At 46.4% G+C, this 23,527-nt stretch overlaps 1 long non-coding RNA gene across 1 annotated transcript in view; it reads left to right on the forward strand.

Moving 5' to 3' along the window:
• Nucleotides 1-441: 441 nt before the first annotated feature.
• Nucleotides 442-23,527, forward strand: part of LOC118076600 (uncharacterized) — a 30,856-nt gene continuing 7,770 nt past the window's right edge. The window contains exons 1-2 of the long non-coding RNA XR_004691515.2: nucleotides 442-510; nucleotides 3,703-3,807. This is a non-coding gene — a long non-coding RNA (uncharacterized LOC118076600). The remainder of the gene's footprint in view (nucleotides 511-3,702; nucleotides 3,808-23,527) is intronic.

Here is a 23,527-nt window from a genome sequence, read left to right on the forward strand (position 1 = left end):
AGGAAAAGAAACCCTCAGCGTTGTAGACAAAATCCAGCACACACCCTCACAATAATTCATATTTTCTGGGGCGCTGTCCTTTGGGGTTGAGAAAAATGAAATGGTGGCAAATGGATGGGTTTGTGTGATAATACATTCATTCCCTTCCTTTTTTCCCCCCAACCAAGAGACCCCAAAATGAAAGACCTGGAGAAGAAAGGGAGGTCTGTTCCTCCTCCTGGCGCTGCTGCCCTTGCTGGCGAAGTAGATAAGCCGGGGTTGGTTGTTATCTTTGGTTATCTAGCTGTATGAGTGGGGTCAAGTCTTCATAAAGCTAGATAACCGAAAGTAAAAATAACCCCATTACACGCCTGAGGAGGAGAAGAGAGAAGACTTTTAGAAAAGGAAAAGGGAAGCTCTCTAAGAAAACAGAGACGGAAACAAAAGCCCTCTTGATGCTCATGCAGTGAATCGAAGATGTGGAAACGGAGAGAAAGAGAAAGTCTCATTTCTGTATGCTAGAAGCTGGAGGTAAGCATTTTGAAGTCCCAAACCCATTTCATTTTCATCCTTGGAGTAGCTGTGGTTAGATGCAGCTGTGGAGTAACAGCCACATGAGGCCTGATGTTTGATGATGTTGTGTGGCTAGATCTTGCTTTGCCGTTGTGATTCAGACTGCTGTGGCCAGGGGGAAGGAGGGAGCTCCCTGACCCTGGCTTCCTCCCCCACTGACAGGCCCCTTTTGCTGACTTTTCATGTTCCATGGAAGCTACATTGCAAAGGTTTAAAGGGTAGCACATCTGTAGGGAGCACACACAGCATAGCAATTACTCGGATACCACGTATCATGGGGAATTCCAAAGTGGGGCATGGAATAAAACCCGCAAAACGGCAATAAAACATCATAACACATTGATGTGAATGAGCAATGAGAGAGGCATCATAGAAAGGCTGTGCGAACCAAGTCTTAAGTAAGTGCCAAAAACTTTGCAGTGCACATGCCTATCTAGTACCACTATAGACATGTGTGAGATTCTTTAGATGTGATTTCTGCATTGCAGGGAGTTAAGACTAGACCAGTAATGGCGAACCTATGACACGCGTGTCAGCACTGACACGCATAGCCATTTTCGGTGACACGCAGCCGCATGCTGAAAAGGGCGTTTCATCCTCGGCTACTGCACGGATCTTCAACCTCACTTCCTGTTGCCCCGCCGCCACGCAAGCATAGCTGAGTGAGGGGAGAGGTGGGCTGAAGAGGGCCACAAGGAGGCACAGGCCTAACCCGAGCCCACCTCCCCAGCGGCAGACCCGTTGGAGGAAGGCCTGAGCCCAGAGTCCCACTGGGAAAGATCTCTGGGTTTTGCCTTATTTTTTCCCCTTTCTAAATATTTTTTGATTTTTTTTAAAAAAAATAAGTTAAAAAATTAGCTTTTGGTTTATTAAATACAGTTATATATTACAATTATACATTTTTGTTATTTGAACTATAAATATCGTGAAATCATGGTTTTTTTCCTCCAAGTGACACACCACCCGAGTTATGTTCGGGTTTTTGGCAAATTTTGACACACCAAGCTTAAAAGGTTGCCCATCACTGGACTAGACTCTACAATTCTATGAGATTGCACTGGAAGTAAATGCTAAAACATAGAATATGATGGGTTTAGTATACAGTATATTTGCTTTTTGGGCTCTTCTCCTTAGCTACCACAACAATGAGCACATTTCTGGTAACAGGCCTGTTAGTGATCATTGCCACTGTGGCACAATTCTCTCCCATAGATTTTGGAGTTGAGAAATGAGCTGGCTTGATTGGCTTCCATTAGTCGGCTTTAACCAGAGACCCCATTGGGGAAAGTGCTTCTGCCATAGGCAGCTTGGCCCCGTATACCTGAAGGAGCGTCTCCACCCCCATTGTTCAGTCCGGACACAGGTCCACCTCTGGTGGTTCCCTCCCTCTGAGAAGTGAAGTTACAGGGAACCAGGCAGAGGGCCTTCTCAGTAGTGGCGCCTGCCCTGTGGAACGCCCTCCTGTCAGATGTCAAGGAGATAGATCATTATACAACTTTTAGAAGGCATCTGAAGGCAGCCCTGTATTGGGAAGTTTTTTAAAAAGTAAATAAATGATTTTAAAAAATAATAATACACAAAACAATAAGAATCAAACTATTCTACAGAACAAGAATATTAAAAAAGAGAGAAAAGAGAGAGAAAAAGTAAGGAGAGAAAAGGGGGGGGAATACCTATAAGTCCCTTTACCATTCATTTGTACCTTGGATCTTGAACGCCTTGCGAGTCGAATGTTTTGGCTCCTGAACGACGCAAACCCAGAAGTGAGTGTTCCGATTTGCGAACGTTCTTTGGAACCCGAACGTCCAACATGACTTCTGCGCTTCCTGCAGCCAATCAGAAGCTGCGCCTTGGTTTCCGAATGTTTTGGAAGTCGAACAGACTTCCGGAACGGATTCCATTCAACATCCGAGGTACTACTGTATTTATATCATATATCATATATTTATCCACATGCAGATAGGAAGCGCCTCCCATCTGCCAGCTTTTAGAAGACACCTAGGGATCTAGGGCTGTTTTAAATATTTGATGCTTTACTGTGCTTTAATATTTTTCTGGAAGCCTCCCAGTGGGAGGGGCAAGCCAGTCAGATGGGTGGATGATGATGGTGATGATGCTTTTTAGACAAATGGTCTATTGGTCCATATAGCTTGGTGCATGGTCCCAGCCTAATACCTGCTTGGAAGTGGCATCTGGAACCATCACCACGGGAAGAAGTTACTCTCTGCCTTCCTTCCTGCCAGCTTTTCACCAGCCTGAAGGAAAGAGCCTCTGCTTTTCAGGGACACTTGAAGTATGTCAGGATGAGAAGACAAGGAGATCCTGGAGGAACTAGTTAGCAAGTGGAATAATAATAAAAATATAATAATAAATAAAATTTTATTTATACCCTGCCCACCCCAGCCAAGGCCGGGCTCAGAGCGGCTAACACCAAATATAAAACAACTAGTTAAAATACAACTCAACAATACTAAATACATTAAAATAAATAAAAATGCAGCCTCATACAAAAGGGAAAAAGAAAGGGAAAATGGGGAAGGGATCAGGTTGGCTCCAGGCCAAATGCCAGGTGGAACAACTCTGTTTTACAGGCCCTGCGGAAAGAAATCAGGTCCCGCAGGGCCCTGGTCTCAGGAGACAGAGTGTTCCACCAGGTCGGGGCCAGTATTGAGAAGGCCCTGGTTCTAGTTGAGGCTAATCTGATTTCCTTCGGGCCCGGGACCTCTAAGGTGTTACTCTTTATGGACCTTAAGGTCCTCTGCGGGGCAGATGGTCCCATAAGTATGAGGGTCCTAGGCCATAAAGGGCTTTAAATGCTTAATGCGGGGAAGGCATGCCCTCAGGGCTGGCATCAGACAAAGGCACATGCCAACAGAGTGGGCGCCCACTCTGGCAGGGGCACCACTGCTGACCCCTGAACGCCTCCGGCACTCTTGCTTTTCTGCCTTGCTTGCTGTCACTGCCTCAGAGGAAGGGCCATAGCTCAGTGCTTTGTATGCAGAAGGCAGGTGCTGCCTGTCAATGTAGACAATACAGAGCTAGATGGTCAGACCTATATATAAGGCAGTTTCCTATGTCCCTAAAATTTTTACGAGGCTCTTCTAATTCTCTCTTGGTCTTTTCTTTCTCGCTGACCTGGATTATCCCAAGAAGTTGCTCCTACGGGGAACCTCGTATCACGTCTGCATTCTTCTGACTCTCTTCTAGAAGGAAATTTTGGACTTCCAGCTGTCATCTGAATTCCCTGGAATTACGGTCAGTGTGGTTTCCCCAATTATTTGGAAATATATTGTAGAGCTTTGGTGGAGCAGAATTGGGAAAGAATAATAATTATTACTGGTGCACTTTTACAGGGAATCTTGCCACCCTTATACAACAGAGGAGTGAGTTTTCTTAATTTTAAAGGAAGTATTAAATTGAGTAGTAGTTCACACAAAATAGGCAGAAGAGGGAATAATTCTCCATGGTGTACGTGTGTGTGTGTGTAAAAATACGTATGTGGAATTAATTATTTAATCCTAGAATTACTGTTAGTTCTTCCTTGCAATAATGAACACATTAAAAACTAAGAAATCCTAGAATATTTTGTAGTGCAGGGATCTGAATGCTGTACCTCCTGCCCCTTGATTTAGATTCCAAATTCCTTCCCCATTATATGCCTATTCAATAGCTTCAATCTGCAGAACTGGCAGTGCTACAGATGACACGTAATACCAATTCCATATTTATAAGAACAGTTTTGTTTAGACAAGTACACCCAGAGAACAGAATGTTTAGATCTGCTTTTAGTTTATCAGTGTTTTTAATTTTTTAAACGTTTTAAATAGCTGTTTTTAACTGTTTTTACTGTTAATTTTATTGTCTTATTCTTTTTGTAAACTGCTTTGAGGTGCCACCCAAATCTGTTTGGATCAACATTTCCCCCTCCAGAGATTTCGGACCACAACTCCCATCAACCCCCAGCCCACATGGTTGTGCTGGCTGGAACCATGGGGGCAACATGACTGTGCTGCGAGAGGCTGATGGGAGTTGCAGTCCAAAACACCTGGAGGGCACAGGTTGTGGGGAGGAGGCTAAGCTAGTGGGTGTAGGCACATAGAAGTGAAATTTTAGATGGTAAACTCCATCCTCAGGACTTGGGGGCGGGGAATCATGCCAGGATCAGAGGCTGCAACATATGGCCTTTCCTCTCCCACCTCCTGCAAAAAGGCCTTGTGTTTCTTTCTAAAGCTGTTGTCCCAAGCATGTTTTAGGGAGGGGGGGAACACTACTGAAAACAGTGGGGTGGTTGCAGTTGACATTTGGCTCATACCTGCCAAGTTGCTGTCAGAGAAATAAGGGAACCGGGTCGGAAATAGCAGACCGCCAGAAGTCGCACTGCAGCCATTTTGGAACTGGGCAGAGCAGCATCAAAAGTCGCTTCTGAGCATGCTCCGCCCAGTTCCAAAATGGCCACCACGCCAGAATAAACCGGGGGAAAACAAAAAAAATTGTTTTTTCAGCTAGGAACAGCTGGAAAAATGGGGATTTCCCGGGGAAAACGGGAGACTTGGCAGCTATGATTTGCCTAGGATTGGAGTGGGTAGCGGTGGTGGGTGTAATAAATCCTACGCAGGAGTCGATCTGGGGTTGCACACCAGAGGCTGTTGCATGATTCGTAGCACAGTCCACAGTTTGCTGATGCTCAAGAGCAGGCACCCCCAAACTGCGGCCCTCCAGATGTTTTGGCCTACAACTCCCATGATCCCTAGCTAAGAGGACCAGTGGTCAGGGATGATGGGAATTGTAGTCCAAAACATCTGGAGGGCCGAAGTTTGGGGGTGCCTGCTCAAGAGTCACAGGTCGAAGTCCCTTTGCTTCGGATGGGAGGAGCTCTTTATGCTAAAGAACCCAGCTGAACCCCAACCCAAGGAGGCAGTGCAGCCCGGGGTTCTGGGGTGGGGCTCAGGAAAACCCGAGGGCAAAATTTCCAGGATCATCAGGAAAAGCTCCCAAGGCAGGGGTGGGGAACAGGGTCTGAATGCGGCCCTCCAGGACTCTCTGCCTGGCCCCTGGAACTCTTCCTAGACCACACTCCTTGCTGGTCCCATTGCACACAATTTTTGGGTGCTTCTGCCTGGCTGGTATGTGTTTCCTCGGTCCAGTATGAAGGAGCTGAAGGAGCGTCTCCTCCCCCATCGTTCTGCCCGGACACTGAGGTCCAGTACTGAGGGCCTTCTGACGGTTCCCTCGTTGCGAGAAGCCAAGTTGCAGGGAACCAGGCAGAGGGCCTTCTCGGTGGTGGTGCCTGCCCTGTGGAACGCCCTCCCATCAGATGTCAAAGAGAAAAACAGCTACCAGATTTTTAGAAGACATCTGAAGGCAGCCCTGTTTAGGGAGGCTTTTAATGTTTAATTGTTTTATTTCATTTTTCTGTTGTAAGCCGCCCAGAGTGGCTGGGGAAACCCAGCCAGATGGGCGGGGTATAAATAAATAAATTATTATTATTATTATTATTTATTATTTTTATTATTATTTTATTATTATTTCCAAGCTGTGATGATGTCTCTTGCTTGCCTGAATGGACAGTAGAGGAGTGTGTGTAGAAACCTCTGGTTTTTGCATGGCGTCTGGGATGGAGCCTTCTGCAGAAAAGACAAGAATCTCCTCCCTTGCTCTGCCCATGTTTGCTTCTGACGCTACCCCTAGAAGGTTGCCTGCAAAGGACTAGGGGTTCCCCAACTCATATTCCCCCACCCCACTCAGATGCATACTTGGGTCTGAGGTACAGGAGCAATGATATGAGTCTCTCTCCAGTTTCCCTGATGGTGCCCCTCTTCCAGATGGCTTCATGCAATGAAAACCAAGGGCTGTCCACATCTCGGCTTAATGTGGATTGTGAGCCCTTGTGCCTCTCTTAAATGCCCCTCCTCCCTGAAGGGGTTTAATTCCAAGTACTGCTGTGCCACACTTTCTTCTCCCTAGAGCCAGAGATTCCCCATACTTTGGAGATCTGAACGGGAGAGCAACTTCAACTGTGCAGGGAATAGGAGGGGGAAGGGCAGCAGTTGGGGGAAACCTTCAAAGAGGAAACACAAAATCTCCCCTGAAAAGGAGATGTGAATAATTTCTCCCTTGGGCGGCAGAATACTTCGAGCCCTCCCTGTCATTGCTCCTCCTGTTCCAGAGCACGTGCTGCTCCTGGATTCAGCAAGCAGTGACAAGTTGGCCCATTGCCGAACTTGGGCTGCACTGGGCTGGCACAGGCCCCAACTGTCCCAGTGCAGCTCGCCTGAAGCCGTTCCGCTTCCGTGGTCCCTGCCCCTGGTAAATCAGTGCACCAATTGTGTCTCAGTTTGGCCCTTGGGGGAGATTTGAGGCTGGAAATTGCCTTTCACTAGGACTTGCTGTTCTTGAGGTTCAGCCCATCACCCCTTCTCTCTAAAAGGGGGCGGGCACCTATCTAGATAGTAAATGTTGCTGCGTATTTTCAACTTGCAGCTGCAGTCTAGAATGATCGCCTTCAAGGTGCATTCCAGAAAAGCAGCCATCTTAATCTCTTGAGACAATGCAAAAGAAAAGTGACCAGTTGTACTCGGAAGCTGATGCTGTCGTAAATTTGTCAGCCTCCAGGGTGCCACAAGACTCTCTGTTGCTGTGGCAAGACAAACCATTTCTAAAGCTTCCTTTTTAAGAGTGCAGTTATAGCTAAGCTTACTAGCACAATGTTCAAGGCAGGGAAGTGAAATAGGGGGTGGGTAGCATTCCTTGTACAAGGACAGTGTTTTCAGTTTCATCTGTGAACTGCTGGTGGTGGGGAGTGAGTTTTGCAGGGGAGGGAGTCCGAAATAACAGGAAACAAAGACAAAGAACAGGGACCTCCGGTGTTAGCTCTCTGTCCTCGGTGCTGAATCTATTTCCTTAAAGCAATATGCCACTGAATGCTGGTTGGTGGGAACCACAAGTTTGGAGAGCATCGTAGCTCTCAGGTCCTCCTTGCAAGCTTCCCATTGGGGCAGCAGGTTGACGACTGTAGAAACAGGATGCTGCTCTAGATTGACCCCCTTTGGCCTGATCCAGCAGGGCTTTTAAAGCAGTGGTTGGATGACCACCTGTCATGTATGCTGTAGTTGAGATTCCTGCCTTGCAGGGGGTTGGGCTAGATGACCTACGGGGTCCCTTCCAACTCTACCCTTCTATGATTCTATGATTCTTGCCAGTAACAGTGAGAGAGGGCCCTTGCTTCCATGCCCTGCCTATGGGCTTCCTTGAGAAATCTGATTGGCCACTGTAAGAATAGGATGCTGGGCTAGATAGATGGGCTTCTCGTCTGACCCAGCAGCCTGGCTCTTATGTCCTGATAAGCTATCAGAAGAGTGCATTTGTTTTGTAAACACTGACAATGCCTCTCCCCCAAATTCTGAATAAGGAACCCCAAATCTGGTCAATGGGAGGAATGAAGCAAGGTGAACAAAATCACGCAGAGTTTATTCTGCTTCCCAGATCCAGGTTTTCAAACAATTTGGGGAAGATACAAGCATGGGAATTCGGAGGAGAGGCAGGCAACTCCCCCACCCAGCTTCAGCAGCAAAGTAGGTCAGTTTGGTGATGAAAAATTGGCTTAGAAGCCCACTTTACAGGGGGGGGGAAGTATAGAGACAGTCCCAGACAAACATGAGATGGTTTGTCTCCAAGATACTTCTGTAGCCTTAGAAGGAGAGGCCCTTTCTCTGCACGAGGTATGGACAATGTCGTTTTCCCTTCTTGTCCTTTGTCACAGGAGTTGATGATCCATATGCCGCCCCTCATAAAGAATCTGTGGGAGTCAACATATATTTAGATTTTCCAGGTCTGGGCTTTTGACTTGGGAGACCATGCTCAGGTCTTCAAGAGGGAAACTTGAGAGCTGCCTCCAAGTTTCAAGAGAGCGATGTGGCACACGTGGAAATAATTGATGTTTAGATCAGGACTGCGTTGGCATTGGAAGCTGGTTTGATCATTCCAATGGCCAGAGCTCAGCCCAACCACTTTGGAGTTATTCATCCTGACTCTAACAGGCAGTGTTCAAAATGTACAGGCCTTGTGGAGTTAGTTTGGGGTACCCAAACACAAATCTTTCCTCTGTTGCTGGGCAAGCTGCGTCTTCGGAAAGCTCAAGTGATTCCAGTTTTGTCACTAGGAAAATGCAGTGCTCCCCACAATGAAACAGAGAGAAACTTCATGTTCTGAAGGCACTGACTAGACTTAAGGTTAAGCCCTCCCATTGTTTCTGGACTCTAAGTACCTTAAAGACATTCTTGGACAAACAAGCTGTGTGTGTGTGTGTGTGTGTGTTTGCACGTGTGCCAGTATGAGGCACAAACACAGCTTGGAAGAGGGGAGCCCTTGCAGGCATTGCAGGGATTTCAGGATTGCTGGCGCACAACCCCATTTCATTCCCCTGATCAGCAGCTGGGCAGTTGCGTTCTGCACCCACTACAACTTCCAGTCCATTTTCAAGCAGAGGCACATTTTCAAGCAATAGTCCAGCAGTGAGGGTTACCAGCCAGGGCATGGATCACTGAGGCTAGGCAACCCCCCCCCCTGTGTTGCATAGTAAGCTCTCCTCTACTTATATTTGATCTGCCTGTGCAGAGAAGGGGTGGGAGGAGAACAATGTGACCCCAGATTCAGAGCCGAGGGGAATTAAGGCACCGAATCATCTGGTGCAATGGTGGCTTAGTGGTCTAAGCACTGGCTTTGGGCATTCCTGCATTCCTTAGACCCGTCAACTCAAATTCTTCTGGATCTGCTGCCTCCCTTTAAATTTTAAGCCCATGAGATCAGCCCCAGCACACAAGGGCAACGGAGCAGCTTTGGATGTTACGTGAAAGACCACCAGTTGGATGTGTGAGCAACTCCCAGCAACTGGTATTTCAAGGTTTCCTGTCTCCAACAGGGGAGATAGGACATAGTCATTGTGACTTTCCAAGTTGGCCAAAGGTTGCAGTGATGTGCTTCAGCATGACATGCCAAGTGGAGAAGAGGCCCTTGGTCAGCTCTGTGGATTTAGAGATAGCTTTTGATGAACACGGAGCTGAGAAATGTAATCAACTATAGTTTTAGTTGATTATTTGAGTCAATTTTTAAGAAACTAGGTCAGCATTAGTAGCTTGTATTGGAGCAAGCTCCAAGGACAGGACATTTTGGGATCTGCACATGGCATTGAATGGAAATGCTTTCCTCAACATTTGAGGGGTGGGGGGATGTTTTGTGCGCACGGTGTGAGTTAAGAGCAGGCATATTTATTCACCTGAAACTAGTTTTCCCCCTCTTCTCCCTTTGCTCTAGTAATGTGGGAGGGGAAAATAAAAATTTGGGTAGCCGGCTACCTAAATTCATGTCCCTCTGCAAATGATCAGCAGTTTGCAGTTAAATCACACATGTACAGTTAAGAAGAGGCGAAGCAGTCTTCCACAACCTTTTGCCTTCCGGATGTTTTGAACTATTACTCCCATCAGCCCCAGGGGCTGTGCTCTCAACAACCCCGGCATCTTGGTGGCTTGGGCTGATGGGAATTGTGGTGCAAAATATCTGGGAGGAGCCAGATTAGGGCGAGGCTGGTGTAGTGGCATGGCTGCAAGTGGAGTCTACTACAGCTCAGTTGTTTTCACACATTCAAGGCCCCAGACGGACATGTGTGAGATTCATTCCCAAAAAAGGTGGAGAAGGCCACCAATTTAGGATGGCTTTGCAAGCAGGTTAGACAAATTCATGGAGGGATGCTATGATGGCTATATGCTCCCTCAACTGCTGGCATTCAGAGGCTTAGCACCCCCAACTTCAGGGAGGAAGCACAAGTGGGGAGCAGGCTCTTAAGATCAGGTCCTGCTTGCGGGCTCCCCATTGGGCAGCTGGCTGGCCACTGTGAGAGCAGAGATACTGGGTCCCCTTTGGCCTGATCCAGTACCCAGGCTCTTCTGATGTTCCTATACTCAAATTCGACCTTGTGACCTGCCTGAGGCACCGTCCTGATTCATTATGGCCGTCTCAGCCTGAAGTGGCAAATATTGTGGCTTTGGGCGATCTTAGAGATACAGTTCTGTTGCCAGACATGTCGCCCTGATTACACCCCGACTGTTATTAGATGAGATGTGGGCAGAGCACCTGACATTGGCCTGGGGGTGTTTTCTGGGGGCCTTAAGCCTGCCTCGATCCTCCTGGTGATGAAAATTCAAGTTGTAGCATGTCCAGAAACCAGGACTCAGCAACATCCCCAGATCACCCACAAAACTGCATGTGTTCAGCTTGTAAAGCAAGCAGTTGCAAACAATATTTGTTTGCAGAGGGGTAGGAAATAAGGTGGCTTGTGTAAGCAACTATTCCATTGAAATTCAGAGTGGGGGTGGGCAGGAACATTAAATTAGTTGCTGGCCTCTGAATCCAGAGATTTCTATGAATCTCAAGCTTAATTTTTCTCTGCCATACAAAAGCACATTTGAAATTACATGTAGAATAATGCATAATATAGCCTTATCTATAATCTGAAGTACTTCTGGAGTGATAAAGAATATGGTATATTGGATTTTATGTTAGGTTTAGTGAGATCCTGAGGGCAGCAGGATAAGACAGGTCAGATATTTGTATAATTTATTATTACTTTTATAGCCCAGCCTTCACCAAATGGTCCCAGGGTGGGTTTCAAACAGTCCCCCCCATAAGCTTATTTTATTGATTTTTTCACAAAAAAGCATTAAATTGTTGTCCAGTATCATAACTTGGGATGCGGGTGGCGCTATGGGTTAAACCACAGAGCCTAGGGCTTGCCGATCAGAAGGTTGGCGGTTCGAATCCCTGCGACGGGGTGAGCTCCCGTTGCTTGGTCCCAGCTGCTGCCAACCTAGCAGTTCAAAAGCACATCCAAGTAAAAGTAGATAAATAGGTAAACAGTGGGAAGGTAAACAGCGTTTCTGTGTGCTGCTCTGGTTTGCCAGAAGCGGCTTTGTCATGCTGGCCACATGACCTGGAAGCTGTACGCCGGCTCCCTCGGCCAATAATGCGAGATGAGCGCGCAACCCCAGAGTCAGTCACGTCTGGACCTAATGGTCAGGGGTCCCTTTACCTTTACCTTTATCATAACTTGCATTACCTAAGCAATACAAGAGTGCCCTTAATTGGGCTTTGGACAAATCAGTTACTTAAATAACCTTTCCAAAGATTTTTTTCTGAGTAGTGGGCAATGGGAAATTGCTTTCATATTCAGTGACATAAGAAATAAATGGATGCTACGCCATGTCAAACTTGTCTCTTCTAGAACCCTTCTGTGGCCGGTGAAACTTTCTGATAAGGCTACATTCCACACAACATTAACCCAATAGATCAGGCATCCCCAAATTTCGGCCCTCCAGATGTTTTGGACTACAATTCCCATCTTCCCCGACCACTGGTCCTGTTAGCTAGGGATCATGGGAGTTGTAGGCCAAAACATCTGGAGGGCCACAGTTTGGGGATGCCTGCATTAGATCTTTGGGTATTTCTGATTGATTTTTCCACTGCTGGGCTATCACCAGGCATGCTGCAGTCAGAAGGAAACCAATTAGTTCTTTATGGCCCTTAACACTACTTGAGCTAAGGTCCAGGGCGGGGAATGCAAGTGCTGGGTTAGGCTGCAAGGGTTGCTTAGGGACAATAGAAATAACCGTGAAAACATGGACCCAGAATTTTGGTTCAATAGTACATTCCTGCTGTACATGCACATCATATCCAGGCTTCCCATGGACAGGGAAGAATGGAGAAGCTAGAAGAATGGAGAAGCTAGGCCTTTCCTTGCACAGATAGACCAGTTGGGTCCCCAAATATCTGGGGATGCTGCCACCACACACCCTATTAACCCTGGGTGAATTTTGGGAGATGGTCTTCTGCCCCCTCCAGAGCCAGTGTGGTGCAGTGGTTAGAGTGTCGGACTAGGACCTGGGAGATGATGGTTCAAATCCCCACTTGGCCATGAAGCTCACAGGGTGACCTTGGGCCGGTCACAGCCTCTCAGCCTTATGTACCCTCATGGGGTCATTGTGAGGATAAAATGGAGCTTTGTACATCATCTTGGGCTCCTTGGAGGAAAAGTGGAGCATAAGAGTTGTTGTTATTATTGCTTTTATCTCCAGTAGTGTCTACATTGAAAGGTCTTCCTGCCTGCGGTGATATCAGTGAGGGGCTGGCAGAAAAAAGGCCCCCTTCTTCCCCTTGTCTTCTCCAGCTAGCCGCTGGCCTCTCTCGGAAGTGTGTGGGTGTGCTTGGCTCATTGAGCTGAAGCACTTGCATCTGGAAAACCTTGAAAGACACTTTTGTTGAGACTGCAGGGTTTGGAGAAAGACATGCGGATTGCGCTTTGCTAAGGAGCGTGGGTCTTGGGTAAACGCAGCGACTCTCCTCCCATTTCAGCATTCTGCCTTCGGAAATGTTATTGTCTTCCTGCTCTCCCTCCCTTGCTTTCCAAGAGGGCAATTTAAACATTCCGTTTCTTTTCTTTTCCTTTTCTCCTCTTTCTTGGTGTGACTCTGCAGACGGATTTCTGCAGAAGTTAAATTTTAAAACAGCAGCGACAACAACCAGGCTAGTGTATTAATTGAGAAGGTGGGCTCTTCTTTTCCGCAAGTCTTGGAAATTTTAAAGCTCCGGGGAAACACCTTTTCTTTGTTGTAAAATGCCCTGTGTTTATTGAAAAGTGTGCATAATATGAAGTGCAAACTTTAGAAACTGCAAAAGGGCAAAAGCAGCAGCCATGCAGCAGAACAGTAAAAACCATAACATGCATGGAATGAAAACATTAAAAGTCCTTGCCGCCAAAATGGCAACAGGCAAGCATCGCTGTAGAGTCACAGACTTGGACTAGTACCTTGAAGGGCAACTAGTCTAAACTCCGCTTTCTCAATGTGGGGAATTCTCAAGAGACACCCCACTCAGCCTTAGCTCAGAGGCCTCTAGCCAGTGAGAGCCTGCCCAGCCACCCCCTCTGGCTGGGGGGGCAACATGGGGGTCGGGGCTCCAGTGTTCTTCTGTCTTCCAAAACCACGAGGCACCACGGCTTACCAAGAGGCAGGGGTGCCAACTTGAATAAAATATTGTGGGAGGGGGCAGGTAAGCCCCACCCTGCATAACTGATCACATGGTGTGGAGCACGCACACCATTTGAATGACAATGCCTATCAACTTTTTTGGGGGATGGGCCCCATCAAATATTTTATGGGAGGGGGGGGCAAAGATCCCTCAGCCCCTAGGAGTTGGCTTCTATGCCAAGAGGGGAGGGCTGAAGAGGTGCCTAAACAGGAATGTTTTTAGCAGGTGCTGAAAAGGGTACAGTGAAGAGCGCCAGCTTGATCTCAGAAGGCAGGGAGTTCCAAATTTAGGCGCTGCCACACTAAACAACTTATTTTATTTTATTTTCATTTTTTTCTATACCGCCCTATACCTGAAGGTCTTACCAGTGCGGAATGAGTATTATGTGGCACCTGTAGCAGTGCCAGTTTCACAGATCAAAGTGTTCGAGTGGAAACATGTAGTAGGGGAAAATACAGAATGGAGTCTTATTGGCTGGTTTCGCTTCCTTATGCATGAAGGCATTGTGAAACCATCACTGTCTCACAGTGGAACCCTCTTTGTGGGTATTCAGGTGTACGTTCCACTGTATTTGACGGGGGCTTGCTCCCAAGTCCATGCTCATAGGCACCTGACCCAATTTTCTATGTGGCATCCGATTGGCCGCGTAGACCTGCACAGTCTTATTTGCAGAAGTCGTTGCCAAAAACGGGAGGAGGGGGGGGGGAGAAACATTTCAAAGAGGGATTGCAATTGATTGAGGGTACTTTTAGCTTGAGCTCCATCCTAAGATTTCAGGGGTGTGTGTGTGTGCAACAGTTTTAAAGCCGACAACTGCAATTAGAAATGGCAATAAACAAAAATAGAATAAAAAGCCATTTGAGCCACCACCTCTGCAGGAGTAGCATGCTGGCATCTCACAAAACCTCTTGCAAATAGTTAGGTCTTTACTGTTACTTTTTGGCAACGGTTGGCTGTGCTGTGCAACCCCAGTTGGACTACAGTTTTGGTATTGTCGAGCTGGGAAAGGGCAACCAGAATGATCAAGGGGATGGAGCGACTCCTGTGAGGAAAGGTGACGACAATTGCAGCTTATTTGATTAGGAGGAAGAAAGGTGAATAACATGACAGTGGTTATTCTCATAGTGAGGGGGGTGTGTGTGTGAATCTGCCATTTGGGGTTTTCCCTCTGTTTTCTATTCAGAATTTCAGCTCTTCACATTTCCACATCAGTTTGTGAATATGTTTTTTTTTAAGTCATATTGAAAATTCATGAGCATTTTGGTGTGGATTTCTTCTAAGAGACACAGGTTTGTGTGCAGTTTTGCCCAATGTACACACAGTTTTGTAAATACATTTTCCCCAATATAATGCATGTTATGTTAAAATGTGTGTTATTTACACCAACATATGCATTTTTATGCACACCTTACCCCCAGTAAGTGAGTTTATGTACTGGAGAACTGCACTATAAAATTCAGAGAAGTGCAAATTTCAAAGGACGGCTGTTTTCTGGTTCTCTTTATCATTCAGGAGAGCATGAATTACGTAGGTTCGCCTTTAAATGTGAACCAAATTAACTTTCTCTCTCATCCCTCCTCATAATATTGTAACCCAGCAGGGTCATCCAATGAAGCTGAAAATTGGGAGATTCGGGGTAGACAAAACAAAGAACTTCTTTTTTGCACAGCACATAGTTAAACTATGGAATTTGCTTCCTTTGGATGTAGAGCTAGACATCAATTTGGGTTAGTTTAGAAGGGGTTTAGACAAATTCATAGAGGATAAGGCTATCAATGACTATTAGCTGCAGTGGCTGTGCTTACTACCCCCAGAATAAGAGGGTGACATCTTTGTTTGTATTTTATAATGATGTTTTTAAATGTAGGAATCCCAACTTGGGAGAAAGGTGGGATAATAATAATAATAATAATAATAATAATAATAATAATAATAATAATAACAATTTATTATTTATACCCCGCCCATCTGGCTGGGTTTCCCATCTGGCTGGGATATAAATACATTAAATAAACATACATACATACATAGTAATAAAATGAAACTAGTTGGGGGGGGGAAACAGTTAAAAAACCAAAACACATTTAGAACAAGCAATTAAAATACAGTTTGCCCTGGCAGCAGCCCAGTGAATAGCATCTTTTGCACCTTGGTTTCCAAAGGCCTTCATGAATAAAAAGGTATTGGTCTGCCAACAGAAGGATAACAAAGAGGGAACCCCACAATATGGGAGCAGCCACAGCCCTTCTCTCTCTCTCTCTCTCTCTCTCTCTCTCTCTCTCTCTCTCTCTCTCTCTCTCTCTCTCTCTCGTATCACTACCAACTGTTGCCCTTAGGAAGCTGGACTAGATAGGCCTTTGGTCTTACGGATTTTGGAGCCTCTTTTAAGCAATTTGGTTTGCCCACTGATAAAGGCTGGTCCAAGAAAAGATGCTAGTTGACCATTCCCACTTGATGGTGTTTGCCTTTGCCAATTTCCTGCTGAACATCTCTTTGTCATGGCGGGACTCGCATTTGAATCATCAATAGCTGGGTGCAAAATGGACATGGGAAGAACCAGCCGTAATTTCAAGCACTCCAGGTAAACCTGGAGGCAGTGATGGTCACCTTCCTGATATATGGATCTCTTGCAGATTTCATCTCAGTGCCCCTAAAGAGACTGGAGAAATGATGTAAAGAGCAGAAGGAGGGGGGGAGAGAGCAAGGGAGCTTGGGAACCTGCAAGGATGAGGGGACTCATTCGTCATTTGTTATTTCTCAAGGCCTTGGGAAAGGCAGACAAATTCATGGAGGATTGCGCTATCAACAGCTACTCCCCATGATGACTATGCTTTGCCTCCATGGCTGGAAGTAGCAATGCTAGCTGCTAGAAGCCACAGACGGGGAGAGGGTTCTTGTGTTTAGGTCCTGCTTGTGGGTTTCCCATCAGGGCATCTGCTTGGCCCCTGTGAGAACAGGATGCTGGACTAGATGGGCCATTGCCCCGATCCAGCAAACTGCTCTTATGTTCTTATTATCCTGGAGTGGGAACAATATATACTTGCCTTTCCTTATGGGCAGAAACGTTTGTGGCTACGTTTGCCACCCTACCCTCTGTTCAAGGGGATTCTTTATTTGACGTAAAGAACTGCGGGTGGGTTATTAGTTATTTTTGTCCTCCTGGTGAGGAGGATGAGAGACTATGCCCCCCTACCCCCGCAATTGGAAGAGGCTTGAAATCCCCTCCAGGTGGCAAAGCGAACGCAGCCGCCAATTCCCCAGCAAGGGAGCACATCACTCATTCACTTGCGCGGTCTGTAAATCCACCCACTGCACCATTAATCCAGGCAGTGCTGCACAGGCCGTTTCTGGAATCCTTAATCCAGCAGGTGACTGGTGGGGATAACGGATTAGCGATGGCGTTCCATCCAAGGCTTCATCCTGCCGGGCTCTTGAGCCCTCCATGGGTCCTGGGCAGCTGCCTGTCTCTACAAAATGTGGATACCAGCCATGAGATGAAGAGCGGTGGCCAAGAAGAAATCGCACAAGATGTGCAGGGTATAAACAGGGTGCTTTATATGAGCATGAGAAGAGGCTGCTAGATCAAGCCAAGGGCCCATCTAATCCAGCCTCCTGTTGCCACAGTGGCCAACCAGGTGCCCCCAAGGGAAAACCAGTGGTGGGTGGTTCCACTGGGTGTGGAATAAGCTGTCATGTGAACAAACCCTAAATCATCTAATCTGTTTTTAAAAAAAGATTTTGATCAAATGAAAAGGTGGCCGCAGTGAACTGGGCAGCAGATTTTAGAGGTTTTTTTTTTTTAATGCAGCTATTTGTGTTCTCGAGTGCCACCTCGAGAAGCATTCCTTTTGTGTTTGAGAGGATGGGCAATGCTTCTCATCTACAGCAACTACCAGTTCCATGTCAGGCTGGATCCTGGAGCTAATGTTGAGTTATAGGCCAAAACACCTGGAAGGAAGCAGGTTGGCTAAAGCAAGGACATCTCAAGAGATGGCTAGGATCCTGGTCTACCTTATCCCCAATGCCTTGGGAATTGTGCTTAGCCTAGAGCAGGCATCCCCAAACTGCAGCCCTCCAGATGTTTTGGCCTACAACTCCCATGATCCCTAGCTAACAGGACCAGTGGTCGGGGATGATGGGAATTGTAGTCCAAAACATCTGGGGGGCCGAAGTTTGGGGATGCCTGGCCTAGAGGCTGCCATGCCAGACCCTTCATCATTCCAAAGAAAAATCATATTGCTTCTGAAAAGATTGTCAGGCTCAGATCCCGAAGAGGAGGGGGGAAAATGTAGGAGAAGGACGGTAACAAAATAGTGTTGCTCTATGTAGAATCATAGAATTGTAGAGTTGGAAAGGGACCCCATGGATAAACAAGTCCAACCAACCAACCACCACCCCCAGCTAAAGAATCACAGCTAAGAAATCCCTGACAGATGGCCATCCAACCTCCGCTGGAAAAAGTCCAGTGAAGGAGAGCCCCCCCCCCACTTTCTGAGGTCATCCATTCCACTGTCAAACAGCTCTTGCCCTCAGAAAGTTCTTCCCTAATATATGGTCAGAGCCTCTTTTTTTTGTCACTGGAATCCATCGGTTTCAGGTTCTGTCCTCTGGAGCAGCAGAAAACAAGTTTTCTCCATCTTCCATGTGACAGCCGTTTGGCTGCTTTTTTGAGGATCATCAACATCTTGGGTTTTAAATCAGTGGTGGGCAAGCAACTGCAGAACCCATGAAAGCAGGCAGGGAGGCGCAGAAAGAATTGGGGGGCGTCGAGGATGGAGGAATCTGGTCTGAACCCTGGAGTGTTTCCAAACAGATCCAGATTTCCATTTGCAGAGATGTTGGAGGTCCTGAGACTCTAGCCTAGTTTAGACAGGACCAATTAGGCCTCCCATCACAATTGTTTGTTCATGTGCAGATTTTAACAGTTAAACTGACATGGTCAACGTTTGACCGCCAAGCCATTCTGTCTTCTTTTGGTTGTGGCTACCATTTGAATCCGAGGCTTAATTTGGCTTTGTCTCCCTTTCTCTCTCTCTCCTCCGCAGACGCATTTTAATTACAGAACTAGCCAATCCCAGGCCATCATTTTGTTTTCCTTGCCACTGCCCGGGTCCGTTATCATGTTCCACCTATGCGCTTGCGCACGAGTCTCCCTTGGCAAAGCAGACTGCGGTGGGGGGGGGGCTTGAGAAAGAGGCGCTACTGCCTGCCTGGTGTGCCTTCCTAATGACCAGTCTGTTCCAGATTGGGAGTGGCAGGAGGAAGGGAGGGTACCTTGTGAGAGGCAAGCAGTGGTGGGAATGGTTTGCTCAGGACTTGGGGGGGGATTAGATAATTCATTACAAGAGCGGCGGCAGCAGAACTCACGCCAAAGGCAGACACAGGCTCCTTTCACCACGATCATGGTGGAGAGCAAAGGCATTAACCCCCCCCTCTCATTAGGCATTCCAAACCCATCTCTTCTCCTTTTCTTTTAATAGTTAAACCTGATTTGCATGCATTTGCATAATGAACATCATTTGCATTCCCGGTTTGTTGGCTACCTCTGTGGGAAAAGTCAAAGCGGGCGATGTGGGGAGAGGGATTTCAGCAAAGACAAAAGGGAAGATTTCAGTTACCCCCCTTCGCTTGCCACCCCCCCAACAGCGAAGAATTTAACACACAACCAGTTCCCCCCTGCCTCTTTGTGGAAGACAGAGAGGCCTGTCAGGATCAGTGTGTATCCTAGCATTTGTTACTGTCTCCCCCAACCACTTCCTGCAATCCTTCATCTCCTCCTGAGCTCTTTCTCCCTTCCTTTTGGTTCCTTCTGAGGGTGTGAGGTGAGAGAAAACAAACTGTGAGAGAGAGAAAGAAAGAAAGAAAGAGAAAGAGAGAGAACGAACCACCATTTTAGGTAGCTGGCATCTATAAAATGGCGGATCCCTCACACAGGTCTTGAGCAACGTAGCTAGTGATGTGTCTCAGATTTTTGGCAGATTTGCACAGTTCAGAACTTACCTCATGAATTGTCCAGTGTGGGCCTCCATACGAGCAACGCTACATGCACACACCAACTCAATCTGCTTTTAAAAAGAAGATTATTTTGGTGTGGGTTGTTGTGGCTGGACACTATACCAATTGTTTGATTACACAAGGCAGAGTCACACAAGGTGCTAGCATGAGCATTCTCGTCTATTTGCTACACACACACACACACAAACTTTCTTTTTTTATGTTGGTCTGTACGTTGCACCTTTTACAAAAGCAGAGTATTTCTGGAGTTGGAGCTCCAGAGGAGCGTTTGAAGCTGCCTCATGCCAGGTCATACCTTTGGTCCATCTCCCTCCGTACAACTTGACACTGACTGGCAGTGGCTCTCTCTAGACCTGCCTGAAGGTGCTAGAGATTGAATCTGGGACCTTCTGCGGACAAAGTAGATGTTCTAACCAATGAGCCCTGGCTTTCCCCCAGGTGTTTCTGAAAACAGTGTTTTGTTATGGGGAATAATGGAGTCTCCCTACAGACAAAGAACAATATTTAGTTTCTGAGTAGAAGAGGGCATGTGCTCCCTCCTTCACCCCTAGCTCACACAGGGGGAATGGTTGGAAAGCAGTGCCTATGAAATTTCTAGTGATGGGTGTGGTAACATTTCTTCTCCCTTGAAAAAGTTTTGGGTCTTATGCAACTAAGTCCCACTCAGAACAGACCAACTAAAATAGATGGACTTAAGGTAGTTATGGTCCTTGATTTCAGTGCTTCTGTCCTGAGTTATTTAAATGCATTATTATTATTAGCACAGCTTGTCATCATTGTCATAGTGCTCCAAGAATGAGATGTCGTGCCTCCTAAAATTCATTTTCCTACATAATTCTTAAGGGAATTATGTCTTCATCCTTCTCAGCATGATGTTCCTAGTTTTAATGACACAGTAGCACCTTGTATTATGTAGCTGATGTGAAAGACTTTTGTGTGATGAGGTTGTCTATCTCCAAAGCTCTTCTATTCTGTCCCCCCGCCACTTATATAATCTGACAATGACAAGCCAGTGGACCACCATAAAGCCAAACAATAGCAAAATTCTGAAAAGTTTAGGACTTCAGGGAAGCTTTCACTCCTCGATTTCTTCAAGTGAAGAAACTAGCCAGCCTAGGATGTCTATAAGTTTGCCACTCTATGGTATAACCTTCAAGTAAAAAATGCCTAAAGCTTCCAAATTCAGCAATTCACCTGAGAACTGGCCTGTTGAATCAGGGCAGTGATACATCTCTGCTGCCATTCTGGTTCTGGCAGTGGCCAACCAGATCCATCTGAGAAGCCCACAAACCAGTCATGAACGCGGCTTCCCCTTCTTTCTTCCCAGCAGCTGTAAACTGGTGGTTCCATTCAACTCTTGTGACTAGTACAGGCAAGAACCAGCCACTCCCAAAGCTACCCTAGAAGAGTTGCCTCACTCTTAACTTCAGTCATTACCTAAGATAGAATGATAGATGATAGATAGACAGATGATAGATACTTTATTGTCATTGTACACAGTACAACGAAATTGAATGTCTGTAGTTAACTAAAACTTCAGTCATTAGTTGATTTTTTCACACACTAATGCGAGTCTGACTGATGGACCACAGGAGCACTCAGGGTCTCTGAGGGAGACAGAATTCACAGCTTGGCTCATGAAACAGCAAGCTGCAGAGCAAAAGAGACAATAGAAGAAGCATTGTTGCATCAGGTTTTATAGGATTAGACATATTCGTGAAGGTCAGATCTCTCAGTTATTCACATGCTATTTTATTTAATGCATTTCATATCTCGCCATTTTCTCCAAGATCAAGGTGACGTACATGGTGGTCCCCTTCCTAAATTAACCACCACCACAACCCTGTGAGGTAGGTTAGGCTAAGAGGTGGTGACTGGCCTGAGGTCGCTCAGTGAGCTCCATGGCTGAGTGGGGATCTGAACCCTGGTCTCCCTAGTCTGACACACTAACCACTATAGCACACCGGCGCTCAGTGTGCTTGTTACAAGGCCTTCCTCCATTACTAGAGGTGAACAGGAAATGCTGCAGCTGAGACCTTAATCTAAACATTATCCAGGCTGGAAGCCATTTACTGTTTCAGCTGTGCTGGTATGATGCCCTTTCCCTCAGAAGACTGCGTTGGCCATGGTGGCATCTTCTGCAGCAGGGCTAGGCAACCCTTTTTTCTGTTGAGGGGTTCATCCTCTCCGGGATTATCTAGTTGAGGGCCACAAACCAGGAACAGAAGATTTCTGGATTAACTAATCTGGAATAAAGATCACCTGCTTTACTTTTCATTATATCTTACTCAGACTTGAATTCCCAGTCCTATGCAAATCTATTCAAAATAAGCCCCCAGCTGGCCAGGAGGGAGGTACACACAAACCAGGCCAATAGAGCTACTAATCTAGAAAGCAAGTGAATGTAACTCCTTTCTAACTTTAGTGTGGTGAGGGGGGGGTGAACACACGCGCACACACACACACACGCACACACATTAGGAAAGGAGGAGAAATTTGAATCAGTTCGCATTAAATGGAGAGACGACTTCATCTGCATTTTCCAAAATAATGCATGAGCTGAAACCCAACCATCCTTCAAAATGTGCACTTTGCTGGATTTTACAGTGCAATTTTTCAGCTAAGTAATGGTTACAAAAATGCAGTTACTGGGGTAAAGTATGCGTATATAAGCATACGCTGTTGAAAATAATATAAAATTACTATGAGGAAATTGCTTTGCAAAAATGTGTATATTACAATAAATTTGCACTAAAATGCTGATGAATTTTTGCAGGGACCCTTCTCTCTCTCTCTCTCTCTCTCTCTCTCTCTCTCTCTCTATATATATATATATATATATATATATATAGCAAGCAGATGTGGAACTGAGGAGAAGTGAATTTAAGAATGGCAAAATGGGGAACTGAAAGAAACCAGCAGTGGCAGATTTGCCCATCCCTAACACACACACACACACACACACACACACACACACACACACACACACACACAGAGAGAGAGAGAGAGAGAGAGAGAGAGAGAGAGAGAGAGAGAGAGAGAGAGAAGGCTATCAACTTGTTCTTTATTTTTTAAAATCTATTCCTTTTATCAAATAAAATAACTATGCTCTTCCAAATGTCCTGAAACTACAGGGTGGGGGGAAGGCTTAGCTCAGTGGCAGAGCATCTGCCTTGAATGCAGAAGCCCCCAAATTCAACCCCTGGCATCTCTACGTAGGGCTGTGAGAGATTCCTGCCTGAAGCCATGGAGAGGTGCTGCCAGTCAGTGCAGGGCATGAGTCAGGAAAGAAGGACCTTCTGGAGCGGCTTCGGGAGACATCTGAGTCCACTTGTGTCCTAAGCATCTTCACACGGGAGAGATATTTATATTAGTCAGAGCACTTGCATCTCACTCTTCAGCCAAAAAGGCCCCCACAGCTGCTTACATACGAACAAAACAAGACCACCCCTACAATTAAAAGAACAACAACCCTACATGACACACAAGGGAAAAGGGACAAGGAGGGAAGAGGAAGATCAAAATCACAACTTGGGCATCAATTTCTAAACGGCTGGTCCAGAAATGACCAGCTGGTCCAGGAGGTGCCTGATGGAGCTGGGCTATCAGAAAGATGATGGAAGGACCCCTCTGCTTCCCATCTCTCCCATAGAGGCAACCCTGATGCGTCTGGCCTACCATAGCAGAGTCGATGGAGTGAGTCCTGCTTTCTGTATTCTTCTTCACTCCCTAAGCAAGTCCCCTCTGTGTGCTCATGCTCAGACCCCCTTCCTAACAAGAGGTATTTTCCCCCTCTGTGGTGCTGGTAGGCTTGTCAAAGACTGACCTGAGCAAAAGGTTAGTTAGCTGAGTGGAGGCCAAAGGGTTGGTGGGTGAAGGGAATTGC

Source organism: Zootoca vivipara, chromosome 17 (assembly GCF_963506605.1).
Source record: "Zootoca vivipara chromosome 17, rZooViv1.1, whole genome shotgun sequence".
Classification (NCBI taxonomy): domain Eukaryota; kingdom Metazoa; phylum Chordata; class Lepidosauria; order Squamata; family Lacertidae; genus Zootoca; species Zootoca vivipara.